Source organism: Pyxicephalus adspersus, chromosome 4 (assembly GCF_032062135.1).
Source record: "Pyxicephalus adspersus chromosome 4, UCB_Pads_2.0, whole genome shotgun sequence".
In the NCBI taxonomy this organism is placed as follows: Eukaryota; Metazoa; Chordata; class Amphibia; order Anura; family Pyxicephalidae; genus Pyxicephalus; species Pyxicephalus adspersus.
This window is the reverse complement of record NC_092861.1, coordinates 29,541,400-29,558,573: the sequence shown is the minus strand read 5'-3', so window position 1 is coordinate 29,558,573 and position 17,174 is coordinate 29,541,400.

Here is a 17,174-nt window from a genome sequence, read left to right as displayed (position 1 = left end):
ACACTAAATGACTTGGGAAATATATGAGTAAAGTGAAAGGGCAAAATACAAAGTCCTGTAAATGTCACATAAATCTACGCAGTGCTGCAGTGAATCAGACACCTTTGGCTTATAGGAAAAGGAAATAATGTTATTTAAAGTAAAAGGGGGGGGGGGGGGGGGGGGAAGAAAAAAGTATACTTATGTGGTATTAGATACATTTATAATGCTACATCTAGTATATATTGTAATCTTTTAGATTGTAAGCTCTGTTGTGCAGGATCTTCTTCTCTTCTGGTATAGTTTGTATCTGTTTATCATCTGCAACCCCTATTTACTGTACAAGGCTTTGAAATATGTTGGTGCTTTATAAAGTAAATAAGTAAATAAAGAATAATAATGATAATGATAACCTTACATATTAGAGTGTCTGATACAACTTAATCCTGAAAAATAATGATAACAGCGTTGTGTTGCGCTAGATGCTAAATAAGTGATCCATAACATGGAAATCCACTAGGACAAAGTTATCCTGGGATAGGTCTTTTTCTGAGAATTGTACCGGCATTTGGTGGATGATATTATGCTTATCTTTTATAGAATAGCTATAAAAAATTTTCTATCATTTAATTTATTGTGTGTTTAATGCTTATCTTTTATAGAATAGCTATAAAAAATTTTCTATCATTTAATTTAGACCCTTCTGTGTCATTGTTTGTATCTGTCTGTCACTTAGAACCCCTATTTATTGTACAGCGCTGCGTAATATGTTGGAGCTTTATAAATACAGTTATTAATAATAAATAATAAACAGTATTTTGATAGCACCAATATATTACACAGCACTGTACATTACTTTATACATTATATATTCTATTGTGTGTTACTTCCCCCACCTCCTAGATTGTAAGCTCTTCTGGTCAGGGTCCTCTCCTCCTCCTGTGTCACTGTCTGTATCTGTCTGTCATTTGCAACCCCTATTTATTGTACAGCGCTGCTGTATGTTTGCAAGATATAATTTATGTTTATTATTATTAATAATACCCTTTTACAAACATCATCAGTTATCTTAGATTCTGTATTCTCTTCTGAGCCGGGTCCTCTCCTCCTCCTGTGTCACTGTCTGTATTTGTCATTTGCAACCCCTATTTAATGTTCAGCGCTGCGTAATATGTTGGCGCTATATAAATCCTGACTAATAATAATAAATAGGAATACAGTTTATAATTAATTATAACAGATGCTTTCAAAAAAACATGCTGGGTTTTCTAGAAGGAAGCCTAGCACTATCTACCTTTTTCACATGCTGTGCTGATTATTGGTTAAGGTGTTCCTGCTTCTGCTAGCAGAGGAAAAGGTATTCTGCACTTGTAATCATTCAGGGCAATTTCCAGCCGAAGTGATACAAATAAGAGACATTACAGAGAATAGACCTTGCATAGTAACCATCTGCTGACTGCTAGTGGGGAATAAAAAGTTTGATATGCAGTATTTTGTATTTTCCTGATTAAAAGAAATAAGTATTCTTGAAGTATTTTTTTAAATAAAGAAACGTTAAAACTAAGATACATATATAAAAAAAAATATAAAAGAAACAATATGAATATATATATCTACCCTTCTCTCTCTCAATATCTATATCAAGAGAGAGGCAGAGGGACATTTTCTTTAAGGGCCTTTCTTTAAGGTTTGACTCTCGGCCAGGACATCATCTGCATGGAGTTTGCAGGTTCTCCCCGTTTCTGCGTGGGTTTCCTCCGGGTACCCCTGTTTCCTCCCACATCCCAAAAACATGCAGTTAAGTTATTTAGCTTTCCCCTAAAATTGCCCTTAGACTGTAATAAAGACATATGACTATGGTGAGGACATTAGATTATGAGCCCCTTTGAGGGACAGCTAGTGACATGACTTTGTACAGCGCTGCATAATATGTTGGCACTATATAAGTACTGTGTAATAATAAAAATAATCTCTTACCAGAGCACTGAGCCCTAGATACAGATTATTCCAACACCTAATTCTCCCATGTGTAAAAGAAAACAAAAAATCAATTTATATTGTTTCTAAATCCAAAACCAAAAATGTAACATATTGCGGCTCTGCATACAAGCTGGATAAATCTCCAATTTTTAGGCTTTGTTGCTTTTTAATCACCAGGTTATCCTTCCAGTAACATATTTCTTGTGGATGACAATGCTCTCTTGCTACAATCTATACAGTTACACAGCTACATAGAAAGAAGTCACTATAAGAAGAGAGCATAAAAAATCATAATATTGGTAGATATTTATTCAGTACATACGGTAGAAAGTTCCCAGGATTTGAATTTTGTTAGGATTGATGGATATTAAACCACAATATATATATATATATATATATATATATATATATATATATAGTTATTCTTAAAATGCTTTACAAAGCTACAGATCTAGGGAAGCCATGGGATCACATGTGAGAAAGATTAAATATGGTATGTGCAAATTAATATTACTGTAGTAGAGTGTTTTTAGCTATATCTATGCCAAGTGTTTTTTTGAAATCTAACATTGTATGTGCTTTATATACATTACATTGTTAAAATCACACTCATCATGAAACAACTAAAACCACTATACACAAACCAAATTAAATAGCAAAAAAGAGAAAAAGAAAATCAGAACAGAAACAGGATAAATAGAAGATAAACAGAACATAAAAGGATACACATATATATATATATATATATATATTATATTATTATGTTAAATATAAAAGCTGAAATGTTTACAGTTTACAAAAGCAATATTAAAACAACGTAACAATTATTGGACTGCTGCAACATTGATAAATAAAACTAGCTCCGCTCTCAAAGTAGGTAAATTGTCTTTTTCACAGAAGTGTGTTGCTGTAACACAATACATACATAGATAGCTGATTGCAGTGATTTTGAATGGCCCCCAGCACACTAAAGCAAGCTCTGATTCAGATGATTGCAGTGCATCAGTGCATAGTATTGCATTTCTGTTTATTTATTCCCAGTTCTGTGTATTACAAACCAATGCAAAAGACGATATAATGCAAGGAACACATGACCTAATGTCCATTACAGAAACACAAAGGAATTAATAACCATGAATAAGCCTTTAATAAACAAGATTTTATAATGCACAAAAAATGCAATAATGATTTTTAAATATGGAGGGTAGCTGGCCTGTTACAGTCTTCATGCCATCATGCAATGCCTTTGTGAAGTCTTATAACCTACCCATAACTTTGCTTCACATAGGTGTAAAGGACAGGTCAGACTCAGTGGCAAGCCTTATATTGGTGCAATATTACTTCTTACCACTAGAGGGTAGAATTTCCAAAAGAAGTTGCCGGCCAATTTATCTAAATTCCTCCAATGTTTCAATTTTATATGGAATTTTCTATGCAAAGTTCTATCCACATTCCATTTTATTTTCCACATGTCAAATAATAAATATCCATTATTAAAACACATAAATCACATCGAGATATTTTTTTCTGCATATCCACAATTACTGAAACATTATTATTGAATCACATTTGGAACAATATTATGGAAACAATAACTTCTTAATGAAAGGACATTGTCCTAGCTCTGCTCCTGGGTTGGTCACATCCGCAGTTGGTGGTACCAGATTGCTAATTTTTATGTAAATGCAGCAAAGTTAACATAAGTGGCTGAAACTTGAAAAATGCAAATTGTAAAGGTTCACCAAACTTTAGCAACTTATGTAAATCAACATTTTAACAATAAATGTTTCGAAGGTCCCCTACTTGTTGCCAACCTGCACCCACTGTGTTTTCCTGCCATGCCAGAAGATAAACAGGAATAGGCAACCTATCTATACTCATTACAACCCTATTTAATGTACAGTGCTGCGTAATATGTTAGCGCTATATAAATCCTGTTTATTATTATTAATAATAATTACAACCCTTTCTGTTTTTCTTACTTATCATCAGCAAACTTTCACAGAACCATTGTGGCAATAATAAGAGCTGTTGAGTTTTTTTTTTCTTTATCAACATCATCGGCGCATCCAAAATATTTTACAGTGCTCAATTGTGTTCACCAATCCTCGTCCTCTTATTCTCAGTATCATTCTCTTTAAGTAAGACATTGCAGTGTTTAACTTCAGCATTTATTATCATTTTAGGCTCTTCTTATCCTAATTGGCAGTATAGTCACCATTTTTTTCCATTACATGTGGGTGCTTGATCATGTCTTGACCACACATGGGTTTCTTGGGTGTGTTAGGATCAGAGTAGAGACGGGTAGAATTTAGAAGTGGTATAGACATATATACAGCAAGTCAGCAGTATGGTACCATTCCAAATTTTTTTGTTTTCAATATTTTTTATTAGGAATAAAAGTTTTACAATTTTTTCAAAAGGAAAAGAAAAAGAAATATAAATCTGTAACTTAAGGAACAAAGCTTAAAATGTACGCAAACTCACACATGACGGGTAATCAGACCAAACCTTACAATGGCGGCAAATCGTGTCATGAAATAAAAACAAAGAAATTAGCAGTTCATTGCCGCCAAGATCACCGTAAACCCAGCAGACATAAAATAGAAAAATAACCCAACTGATAAAGAAAAAGAGAAAGTAAAAAAGAAAGGGAAGGGGAAGGAATGTGGGCATAAAACATAGCAGGAGGATAAGAGTCTGGATCAAAACATATTCAACAGTGGGAGGTGGGAACAATGAGAATCCTTTATGTAAATCTCTGGTAAAATCGGCGGGTATATAGTTATCTATTCAATTTAGCTGCCAATAGCTCATTAAGGAAATACCTGGTAACTTTGTGTTTTACCTGTTTCACAGTAGGGTTTCCTGAGGACCATGCCTTAGCTAGTGTTTGTTTAGCTAGCTTTTGTTAAGAAGCCTAAAGTGATGTGTGGTGCAGTTATTGGGTTTTAAGAGTATTAACGCTTCATACCGGTCTTTCGGCAATGGTTCGGCCCACCAATTGGTATACCCCTATCCAAAAGTGTCTAATCTTTGGACAAGTCTACCATATGTTGTAGTGTGTACCCACTGCACCGCAGTGCCTGAAACCATTCCATATTTTTATACTACAGCTTTTTTATTTATTTTTATTTATTTTTTTTTTATACTACTACCAGCTTTAAATTTTTTGATGTGTCTATTACGTGTTCTCCTCCAATTGTGAATCTCCCTCCGTGCAATTAGAGCTCTGCAGGGATTTACTACCTCCACACATGACTTACATTTTATAAATGGCCTGTAAAATCTGGCACATAGCTGAGATGGGTGTACCAGAGATGGGATAATGGTATGTGCCCTCTGTTGTAAATTAACGCTATGGTAAGACATGGGGGATAGCTTTCTGTGCTCATACTGTTATATTATTATTATTATTATATGGTACAAGTCAGCAACCAGCCCTTGTTCTCTATGCTTTGCTTTATTTATCAATATTAGCACTGATTTTCTTGCCTTTTTTTTAATCTTTGGAATGAATTGAACTTTGAACAAATTTGTTAAATCTTGTTGATAAAATTGTTGAAAATGTTGTTGAAAATTACTATAAAAAGAGTCTAATATAAAGAAGTGTTTTGCTTTATAAATGTGGGCAAATCTATTTTAACATCGGTATGACCGGGGTATATTGCTGTCTTATATATACACAGAATTCCTTTGTTTAGAATGTTATTTTAACTGAAAGTAAACTGTTTTTATTATAGGGATAGTTTGTTGTGAAATTAAAAGATTTGCCTTCTGTCCAAGGCAGACACCTGGACTTCCAAATCGGTTATCAAGCAAAGGAAAGCAGTATACATAACATGAGCAGTACAACTGACCCATTTGAAGCAGGAAAAAATGACTTTCCAATGCTACCGCATCCCACAATACATGAAGGAAGAAGAGAGGAAGAAGCAGTACAAAGAACAAATGAAGTAATTATTTCATGTATTGATAAGAAGCTTGGGAGGAAAGAACATAGTAACAGAAATTTTAACTAATTGTTGTGCTATTTCTCCTTTCACTCTCCATTCCCAGGCTTGTCCAGAACAAATTCTGTTAGGAAGAAGTTTATTGAATGTTGCTGGTCATGTAATTTAGGACCTCTATAGGCAGAAAAAACACTCGGGGGGACTTTTTCGGATGTAATGAAATTTTGCAGCAGAAACTGTTAAACACAATGGATGATAAAGTGCAGACAAATCTAGCATGGGATTTGAAAAGACAAATTATTTTAAATTTGACATTGAGGAAAATACTCAATAAGTGGCAGAGATTTAACTGATTTAAACATTTTAAATGTTTTGTCTGGAAATTTGTTCAGGAAAGGCCAGTCCTAGATTTCAGTTCTAAATTCAGTCCATGAGCTGACTGTCTGTTTATACTCTCTTGTGGATCTTTGTTATTCTTCTTTTAGCATCAGAGACATAGTAAAATGCTATTTTGTAGTTTTGTAATATAAAAAAAGGGGAAAAAATCGGGGACATTCTTATTTTATGGGGGATCTTGCCTTGTTGATTGAATTATTTTGGCAATGTGGAGGTGCAGACAACGCTAGCAATATATGAGCAACTATTCATATACTAATTCTACTAATTTTCAATTGGGGAATTAAAGGTCATTATTGGTAGAGATTTGATGCTGTCCTTCTCTATTTGAAGAGCCTAACCTTCCCTACACTCTGCCCCTTCAGATTACCATTCTTTGAAGGAACCACCCCATTCCATTAAGGCATACCTACTATAGATGACCATGGATATCTCATTGTTCCTGATGAAGCGGACATTGTTCCATGAAACGCATAGAACACATGTATGAGACTACACATCACATGGCTTTGTAATGTAATTCTATATTGTTTTATTTTAATACATTTTTATGCAATAAAATAGAAAATGTGAATTGTACACAACAATGATAACAGAAAAGAACAGGTAATATTTGAACATAATGAATGCATCAGGTTTAAAGAGTTTTTCTTGAATTAACATCAAATAAACAAATCTCTAAAAGTCAAGGAAGTCTCTGTGGTATTGCTTGACATGTCAACAAATAATAAGTAATAATAGGAAGAGGTAGTTTGGGCGGGGGGGGGGGGGGGGAGTGTCCACATTAGGGTGGAGACTAAGCCAAGGAACAGTGAGTGATTCATGGGTCCTAGATAAGTTCAAAGGCATGTGGGGTATCTTTAATAGTACACGTAAGTTTATCATTCACCAATATCCAATCTAATTTTACTGATAATGGGGCCATTGGTATTGAGGGTGACTTCCAAGCCTGGCCAGGGTGATTTTACCAGCTAGAAGCAGATAATTACAAAATTTTCATATATTTTGGCAATTGTATCTCAATTTTGCTGAATAGGGCACATTCCAGACTAGAGGGGGGAGAAGTATGTATCACCTTGGTGAGAAGGTCGAACACCTTTCTCCAATACTCTTGTGCCACCGGGCAAGATCACCAGACATGCTCCATGTCTCCTTTCCCTCCACATCCCCTGAAACAAAGGGCAGAAGAACCAGAGAAACACTTGGCTATCTTGGTAGGGACTAGGTACCAGCGTAGTATTACCTTGTAGTTCATTTCAACCAGATTCACATTAAGTCATGCTTTGGATATAATAAGAATAATTTGAAATAAGAGAGGGGCACAGAAGAGAAGAGGGCATCTAGGAGGAGTTGTAGCTGTGAAGACAAGAGACATTGCTGCAAGTAAAAAAAAATATTTTAGGTCTGGCTACATAAGATTGATTTCTAGTTGACGTTTCTGAAATATAACTGTTGCTAATGCTGATAAGGCTGATGTGGGAGGTGTATATGTGACTGCCAATTATGCAATTTTAGGGAAGTAAATCAGTTTGTAGGAATGGTGGGTGTAGAGATAGAAGGAGGTGAATACAGGTGGAAAATATTAGATTGCAGCAGCAACAACAAGATATTAATAATATTACACAGTATTTATATAGCACCGACATATTACACAGCGCTGTACAAAGCCCATAGACATGTGACTAGCTCTCCCTAGGTGCAAGATGAGATGATTGCAGAGGTACTAATGAAATTGTAGGGTGGTGGTTTGGAGAAAAGTAATTGTTGGTGTCCTGGGCTTAAGGTACCAGATTATCTGTTCCAGAGGCTCGTGACTTGAAATCCATCCCTGGTTACAATGTCAAAAAAAAAGTAGCCGCAACCTGTCCATTACTTCTTACTCTTTTGTCCTAAACCTTTAAATATCAAACTCAATGCACAAGGGGAGTTATCTTTCAGTAAAGAGTTTTTGGGTACAATACCAGGGGTCATGACAATTATTTTTACATAGGCAAAGTTTATAGTTTTACTGTGTGAACTTCATTAGGATAACGGGAAATCCAGTAACTGTAACAATAAAATAGAAGAACACCATGTGATGACCAATGTTTTTGACCTGTTTCTCCACCTCCATATCCTAGGAATGATTTAAAACTTATGTAGGGTATTACTATGTGTATGTTTTAGCCATAACTGAGTCATGAGTTACTGTAGTTCCCTATATTATAGTAGTTCCCTATATTATAACCTCTTTGTAAAATGACACCATATACTGGATGTAATTCTCATACATAGGGTTCTGCAGAAATCAACAAATGCCATCATGGAAAATATGAACAGAATTTGCCATCAGCACATTTCTTCTATTTATTGTCTTCATTTTTATTGCAGCATACAACATTACAGGGCTGTGATTCAAGCCCATCGCTGGACACAGACAGGATAAAAGTTTTTTTGTTAGCTGGATAAAAAAAAAATAACCCAATGTTTTACTATTGCGACTTCCAGTCCTCAATTTGATTTTAAGATGTAGCACAAAATTTAGTGCATGTCAACATAACTTGTATTCCTCGGCACAGATCAGGGCCAAGTACTCCCTGCCTTGGGCTTTCTTCTTTCTCCAAGTAGAGAGATTAACATAAAACACTTCACAACTGCCCAACTTATACTAAAGATCTCTTAAAACAAAATTCATGAAAAAGTCAAGACTATTTATAAAACAGGGAATCTGACATTTCCTCAAACATTCCCTGAAGGGAATCAATTACTATCATTGAAACACATGGGCTTGGAAGATTCCCACAAATGAATGTTTGATTCACAGTTTTATATACAGTATAGAGCCCTATATTTACTGTTAAAGGAAATGCATTGTTAGTTTGCATAGATTATGATTTATTTATTATATCTGATTTGCTATTTCTTTTTAAGTAGTTAAAATACACTTAATAGTGCAGATCTGTGTTTGCTAATACATCATTAAATGTACTTATTTAAATGCAAGCAATAAGTATCTGAGTTGGACTTGGTATTGGCTCCTTGCACTCTCTGTACAGCAGAGCCTAAATAAGCAAAGGAAGGAGCAGAACAAGACGCCAATGCTACGGTGATTAAAGAGCATGCTGATATGAGGAGAGAGAAGAGTGACGGAGAAATGAGAAGCTACTTATCCTTTCCTACATTATCCCTTTCCATATTTTTGGCAGGTAAAAAAGCTCCTATATATTTATTTATGTATTTATATGTTTGCCTAGAGTTCATTTGAATTTGAAATAAAAGTAGCAGGAGACAGTCTTTAGTGCTACAGATAACCTGTTTACTGCTATACTGAAAATACAGAATGGAATACTCAGATCTCAGATTTTATACTAACAGCAGAATCCAGAATGGCTCCTAGGAGGGACACTGTTTCCTGTCTATCATTTATCTTAGATTGTAAGCTCTTCGGGGCAGGGTCCTCTCCTCCTCCTGTGTCACTGTCTGTATTTGTCTGTCATTTGCAACCCCTATTTAATGTACAGCGCTGTGTAATATGTTGGTGCTATATAATAATTTAAAAAAAAAGGATTTTCAGTCTACAGGACAGGGACAGTGTACAATTGTGTCTTCAGAAATACTGTACTCTGAAATAGTAGAAAAAGAAATTTAACTTATTTGACATGCATTTTACACAATTCTTCGCTGATAAATTAAAATATTTAAATCACTTTTATTACTTCATACATTTCAAAACAAATAGATTTATGTGCAGTGACAGTCAGCTTCTGATCAGTTTCTTTAGGTTTGCTGAAAAGTTACATTACTAAATAATGAAGTGTATATTGTGCTTCATGAATGAATCAATTCATTCTTCGCTGATGAATCAATATTAAATCTAATTGTTATTATATACCAGTGAACAATGTCATTGTGATTCTGTCCTGCTTTACTATAGTAGGTGGTATATTCTCTGTATAGTCAAAATTTTAGTTTTGGATAGAGAATTGTAATTTTTAATTTATTTGGTTTGTTCTGCAGACACAGGAAACCTCTCTAAATGTTTGTTCAGACTGGCATGGCACAATTGTGGGGTTATCCTCCCCCTGGCACCTGTTTTCAACTGCTTGGCTCTAAGTAATGGTCAAAGGCATGTTTTGCAGGCTTTTAGGTGCAGTTGTGGAGGGATGCAGTTTTTTTTTTTGCATAGAAAGCTTGTGGAGAATGTTGGAGCAACGGATTGCCCTGCTGCATGAAACATCTAAAACAATGGTCGCCAACCTTTTCAGTCCCGCAGATCACTAAAATTACTGTCTCCTGACCGCGCATGCACAGGGAGCCAGAAACCTCCCCCATAGTGATGTCACGATTACATAATCCTGCCCACTCTCCCGTCACAGATCTGAGCCTGCAATGAGAGATTGGGAGGGTTATGTCCAGGGACACAGCGCGCCTACTTCCCTGAGCCTAGGAACTGTACGCGGGACGTGGTTGGCGGCTCTGGCCGGTGCATCCTCCCAGAGCGGTCCTTCTCTTGACCCCGCTCGGGGGTGCACCAACCAGAGCCGTCGACCCACAAAATTTTCTCATGGACCACCAGTGGACCACCGCTGATCTAAATAAAAAACAATCAAGTTATAAAAGGGATATTAACCTTTGTATCAAAGATAACCAGGACTTTGTTGTCCCTTAAAGGGGCTCACAATCTATTGTCCCTATCATAGTCATATGTCATTAACACAATTTAAGGCCATTTTTTTGGGGGGGGGCAATTAACCTAACTTCATGTTTTTGGAATTCAATACATTTCTTCCAAATTTTAGTGCTGGTAACAGAAACCCCCTGGACAAGTAAAAAAAGGTAATCTTCCCAATGGGTACACAGACAGCAAAAAAATCTAGATTGGGTTCTTTGATGATAAAACTTAAATACAGACTTGTTGGTGATGATGGTGAATTCATGATTCATAATGCTTACAATGGAAGACAATTAGAGAGCAAATTTTATTTTTTTATGAATAGAGCTCATGTTGAAGATTTGTGTACATAGGATGAAAACAAACATTTAACTTTAATGTTCAGTCTCTATATTCTATGCCAGTGATCACCAACCTTTTGGAGCTCATGGACCACTAGATTTACAGACTGAGCATGCGCGGGGAGCCATGTGTCACTCAAAGGGGAAGAAAGTTCCCCCATAGTGATGTAATGATGCCAGAACCCGCACACTCTCCCAGGTCTGAGCCTTGCAAGACACAACCCACCCATTGCCCTGAGCCTGCGGCCCTGGCCAGTGTGCCCCCCGTCCTTTTCCTTACCCCACTGGGGGGCGCATCAGCCAGAGCCGCAGACCTCCTGTTGGCACTGGCTGTTCTGTGCTGTGGCTAGATTCTAGACATTTTTCATGTGTTCTTGACTCTAATACTCTGCTCATGTCTGAGAAGGGAACCTTGTCTGGTGGTGAACCATTGCAATGGGGTCCAGAAATCAGCTGACTGAAGGAAAGTATTGCTTACACAGGATTGAGGTTAAAGCATATTTTGCATGACAAAAAGTGCACTAAAGCTCACCTTTGACTTGAATATACCTTAAATATATGCTATTCAAGCTGTACACCATTTTCCTTTTGATCCAGTCTGGTTCATACCTGTTCTTGTGATCCTGAGGCTGAAAAGGAAAATGTAGTGCCTGCAGGGAATGAAAAAATATAGTTAGTTTTAAAAACATTTACATGAGTAAAAATGGAAACAGTAGCTGGAATGCTGAATGGTACAATGCCAAATAATAAGTTTCCATTAACACTTTTGCTTTATTGAAAAAACACAAATAATGTCATAAATGGTTATAGTAAATGAACTCAAGCATGGTGTACGCTTTCACAGCTCATTGATTGCATTAGTTTACACAAGCTCATATACTGACTGATGATGTGTTCAGATCTCAGCGGCAAGACTTGCAAGATTTTTTTCCAGATCATTTATGATGGTTAAGGACATAAAAATGCAGCTAGTGCAACTTATTTCCCCATAGCACTACTTAATCTTGTAACTTTTGTCAAACTATTTCATAATCCCATCTCATCAAAAGACTGAATTGGTATGAAGATGTCAGTTGCAGTCCAAGGTGTTTATATTATTAGGAACTTGTATTCATATAGCACCAACATATCATGTAGTCCTTGTCATATTACTAACTGTCCCTCAAAGGAGCTCACAATCTAATGTCCCTATCATAGTCATATGTCATTAACGCAGCCTAAGGCCCAATTTTTAGAGGAAGCCAAATCACCTAACTGCAAGAACCCACAAGGAATGCTCAAGGGAAACATACGAAATCCATGAGCACAGTGTGCTGACCAAGAATCAAACCCGGGACCCTTGTGCTGCAAAGAAAAAGAGTGCTAGCCACTGAGCCAACTGGCTATGTGTTAGTACCATAGTAAATGGCTTGTACAAGAATAGGCAATGTCCTGTTCAAAAATAACCCTAACAAAGATGGAGAGGCTTTCCATCTATCTTACTGGCCATTGGAAAACAGAACTAGTAACCGGTGGCACAGTGCAACACATTAATCTGAGATCTGTTGGCTAGTTCAGTTCTTTGGTCATAGGCATTCTGAAGTTTTACAAAAGTAATGTTACACATTCAATTTGAAATATAAATGAAATATATGTGGTGTAACACACATTTTATATGTCAGGTAAGATGGGAAAATGCCAGAATACAAATAATATTGTGGGATATTTATGGTAAGCTTGGACTAAACATGAATTTGTCCTCGGCTGGTGGAAAATAGGCAGTAGGGAGAATTTGTGATTTAGGCTAATTATAAGGCCCAAATACTCCCCAAAAGTGTCATTAAGATTAAGGACTATAGAAAGTGAGGGGGCCTGGATCTGTGAGCTAAAACTGAACGTCAGTTGCATAGAGTCCCAACATGAGTGTCATCACATAATTCCTTAACACCAGGATGTGCCAGGTTCTTCATAGCCAATGCAAAATGAAAAGGGCAACTGCAACCTACCTACTTCCTCAGACCAGTTGAAAAGAATCCGAGGTCTATCCATTTGTAGCTACTCTATTAACTGGTTTAATATATGGAAATTGTAATCTTGTAAACCTTTTTGGTACATGGGAGTTATAACCAGATTGTAAACTGGAGATCAAAGCCAAAAACCTGAAGAACTTGGTAACGGTGGCCTATTCCACAAAATCGAGGACCTTGGCTGTGATCATTATCCATGAGCCTGCTCAGTTGGGATCAGCCTGGAAGTCCATAAACAAATGGTGCATATTACTTTATTCATATTTAGTTCTTCACTCGGATAAAACCCTTGTAAGGGGGATATGGCCTTATAGAACTCTTTATCTGGTTTTGGTATGCGTGTTACCAATGTCATTGACAAATAGAAGCCGTTTGTATGCACTATTGAAGAATTCAAGGAGCCTGTGAGACAGTGACAAATAATTCTTAGGGGAGGGCATCAGTACCTGGGGCGTAACACTTGTACACACAACAATAGACTTTAGTCTATCTCAAGCAGTCAGTGAAGCTTACAGCTAAGAATGCTAGTCTGGAGACATTTGAGATAGGGGAGTCCACAGATTTGGAGTTATACAAAGTATTTATTAAAACCTGTGAATACCTTTTGCGGCCTAGTCAGTAAGTAGAGCCCTGGTTTGGTGAAGCAGATGACAGCTGGGGTCCATTTGCAAAGTTGGCCTTGAAGATCTTGGTAAAGTTGACTATATTTGAGTAATGAGCATGCTGGGGAGTAGGGTCCCACTTAGAGACTTGTGTGGCCTCATTAAGGACCTGGGTGGCTGAAAACTCAGCAACCATTGAGTTTCTTCTAATCTCTGTTCAAATGTAATTTTGGTATGTAACTTGTTTCCCAGGTTATCATCAGAACAGTTGACATTTTAAAGAAAATATTCAGGGACTTTCCAGGCAGTAATAAAAGCCAGAAGGGATTGAATTTCCAATGAGAGGGTGAACATCTCTGATTGCATTGGAAGACTAGAGAACATGGGGGTGGTCTTAGAGGATTTTGGGGAGATAACTTACATCTTCGAGCATGGGAATAAAAAAAGTGTGCAATAATATCATGTCTAGCCGGGTGAAGCAGAAAAATACAAGTATATTTTTGTCTCAGCATATTTGTATCCCCCCATATCAGTCATAATGATTGCTGACAGCACATTAGCATGGGAAGAGTTTTTTTAGGACCTTGGCTATGGTTGCAAATAGTCAATTCCAAAATATTTTAATCTAGAATTGAAAAACCATACAGTATATGATAAAAGGAAACTTTTTTGGACAGCAATCTAAGCTTGATTTTGTAACATGCTTTTCTTAGTAATAAGCTTTTCTTTAGTAATAAGAGGACAATAAAACAACTGTACAGAATGTAGTATTGGTGTTCTTTACTTTATATATAATGTTAATTCTTTTCTCTCTTTGAATGTTGTTTTATATCGGGTTGGAATTCGGTTTTACAAAACTGACATTTACACATCATAACAGCCAAGACAAATTCCAAACTTTTAACAACCCCGGCTCGATTCACCCGTATCTTATCTGTCACTGATATAACTCTCAATTTATCTTTTTAGTGAAGTCAGTTCTTCTTCATAAACATATTAAACAATCCTTACTTGACTTTGAGTAACATAACTTGAAATAGATGTCTGGGTTTTATGTTACCAGTAGTTGACATTTTAAACTTTCAAGCTGGATTCCTTACTTAGAAATAATCACACACACTTAATAATTTCTTTCTTCGCCAATTAAACTATATCTGTCATTGATGAACTCCTTTTGGAAATACCAGTTGCCTGACTCTGTTTGGATCTAAATATTTTGTCTTACAAACCAGAAACACATGCAGCAAATGAGAGTTGGATACATCACGTAATTTCTTTTCTCTTTGCTCACCATGGTAGCCCACATACATTTTTAATGACAGGTGTACAAACAGACCAGAACAAGCCAGCACACCTCTAAAAATGAATTTCCATTCCAGTTTATTAGCCTGCATCAACTGAGGTCTTTCTTTAGGGACAACTTATCTTTTGTGGACAACTTCAACCTGTTTAGGTTTTCTTTTTTCTTAAAATAAAAGATCATTTAGCTAAGATTGCTTTATGTCACATATTCTCCATATGCTGCATGTCCTAAATGAAATGCATTTGTATTGCAGGCAAGAAGAACAAACACATCTTTATTTTATTCAAATACTTGTGTTTAAGCGCTCCAACAAGTGTTTCAAGGCAACACAAGCCTTTACACCAAAAAATATAAATTGGGGCCACAGACAGTTTGTCAAATGACCCCCAAACACTGAATTCAAGCCACAGTGCTCTGTGAAGTGCTGGTGCAAGCATCATGATATGGGGACTTTCCAATTTTTCTTACTATTGTGTTGGACTAATTTATCGCATACCAGGGATTATGGATCAGTTTGAAGACATCAAATATGTGAAGAGGTCATGCTGAATTATTCTGAAGAGGAAATATCTTTGAAATAGGTGTTTCAACAAGAACCCCAAACACACCAGTAACATCTTGGTTGCAGCCCAACAAGATTGATGTTATGGAGTGTCCGGCCCAATTCCAAGACATTAATCCAATAGAACACTTGTGGGGTGACATGAAAAATGCTATTTCTGAGACAAAACCGAGGATTGCAGAAGAATTGTGGAATGTAGTCCTGTCATCCTGGGCTGAAATACCTGTTTACTGGTGCCAGAAGTTGGTTGACTCCATGCAGCACAGATGTGCAGCAGTTCTTACAAACAGGGGTTATACATCTAAATATTAGTTCAATGATTCAAAGGAAAGCAAAATCTTGAAACATTTTTCAGTTTATAAAGTGAATGTTTGAGCTTGTGAAGAAGAATGCAGACATTGCTGATTTTTTAAACTGCCTAATATTCCCTTTTTGTCACTTTGTTTAAAGGAATAACACAAAATTTTTAAGAAAAACACACAATTTAAACATACTGCTATTATGCTGATCACAACTGTATGTATATATATATATATATATTTATAAATATATATATATTTATATATATATATATATATATATATATATATATATCATCATTATATTGCACTATAATGCACAAATTGCTTGAGATGTTTTAAGGCTTTACAAAATAAAGTAATAAGCTCTATATTCCTATATTTCTTTGATCTTTTTCACATTACTAGTTTCAGGGTTCAATAGTTTTTCCTAAAGCTGTCTAGCAACATTCTTAATAACAGCAAATCCTCCTAAGTTTGATATAAGCTTTAGTCTTCTGGCTGGAAAAAGAATATCTTTTAAAATGACATTATGAAGCCAAGTTATGCCAGTGCCGATTTGGCATGATGCCACTAGACAGTAAGAAAGGTTTATGACTAACATACAGTACATGTCAATTTCACTGAGATGGGGATTTAACAACTAGGTCAGCATGGATGAATCTGTAAACTGTTTAACTAAATGACTATCTAACAAACAAACATTGATTCATCTGTAAATTTGACTGCTCTGTGGAAAATCATGACGCATTTCACAACGGTTTCAGATTTAGCAGGATGATTAAATGTAGTAGTGACTGATACAGATAAATGTAGCCCTTCTAATTATAGTCAGATTGGAGCAGATTGTTTAATTAGGGTGTAGCCTAATACATGCAAATGGTATTTTTCATGTATATTTTTTAGGGGTGTATTTTAAATCAGCGAATCTGACATTCCATGAAATATTCCCTAGTGAGGAATAATTACTGTCGTTGAAATACATGGACTTGGAAGATTCTCCAACAGGGAATATTTTTTATTATTGTCCAATATTTATATAGTGCTTTACAAAGTCAAGTCCATAGTCAAGAAATTAGCTGTCCCTCAAATGGGCTCACAA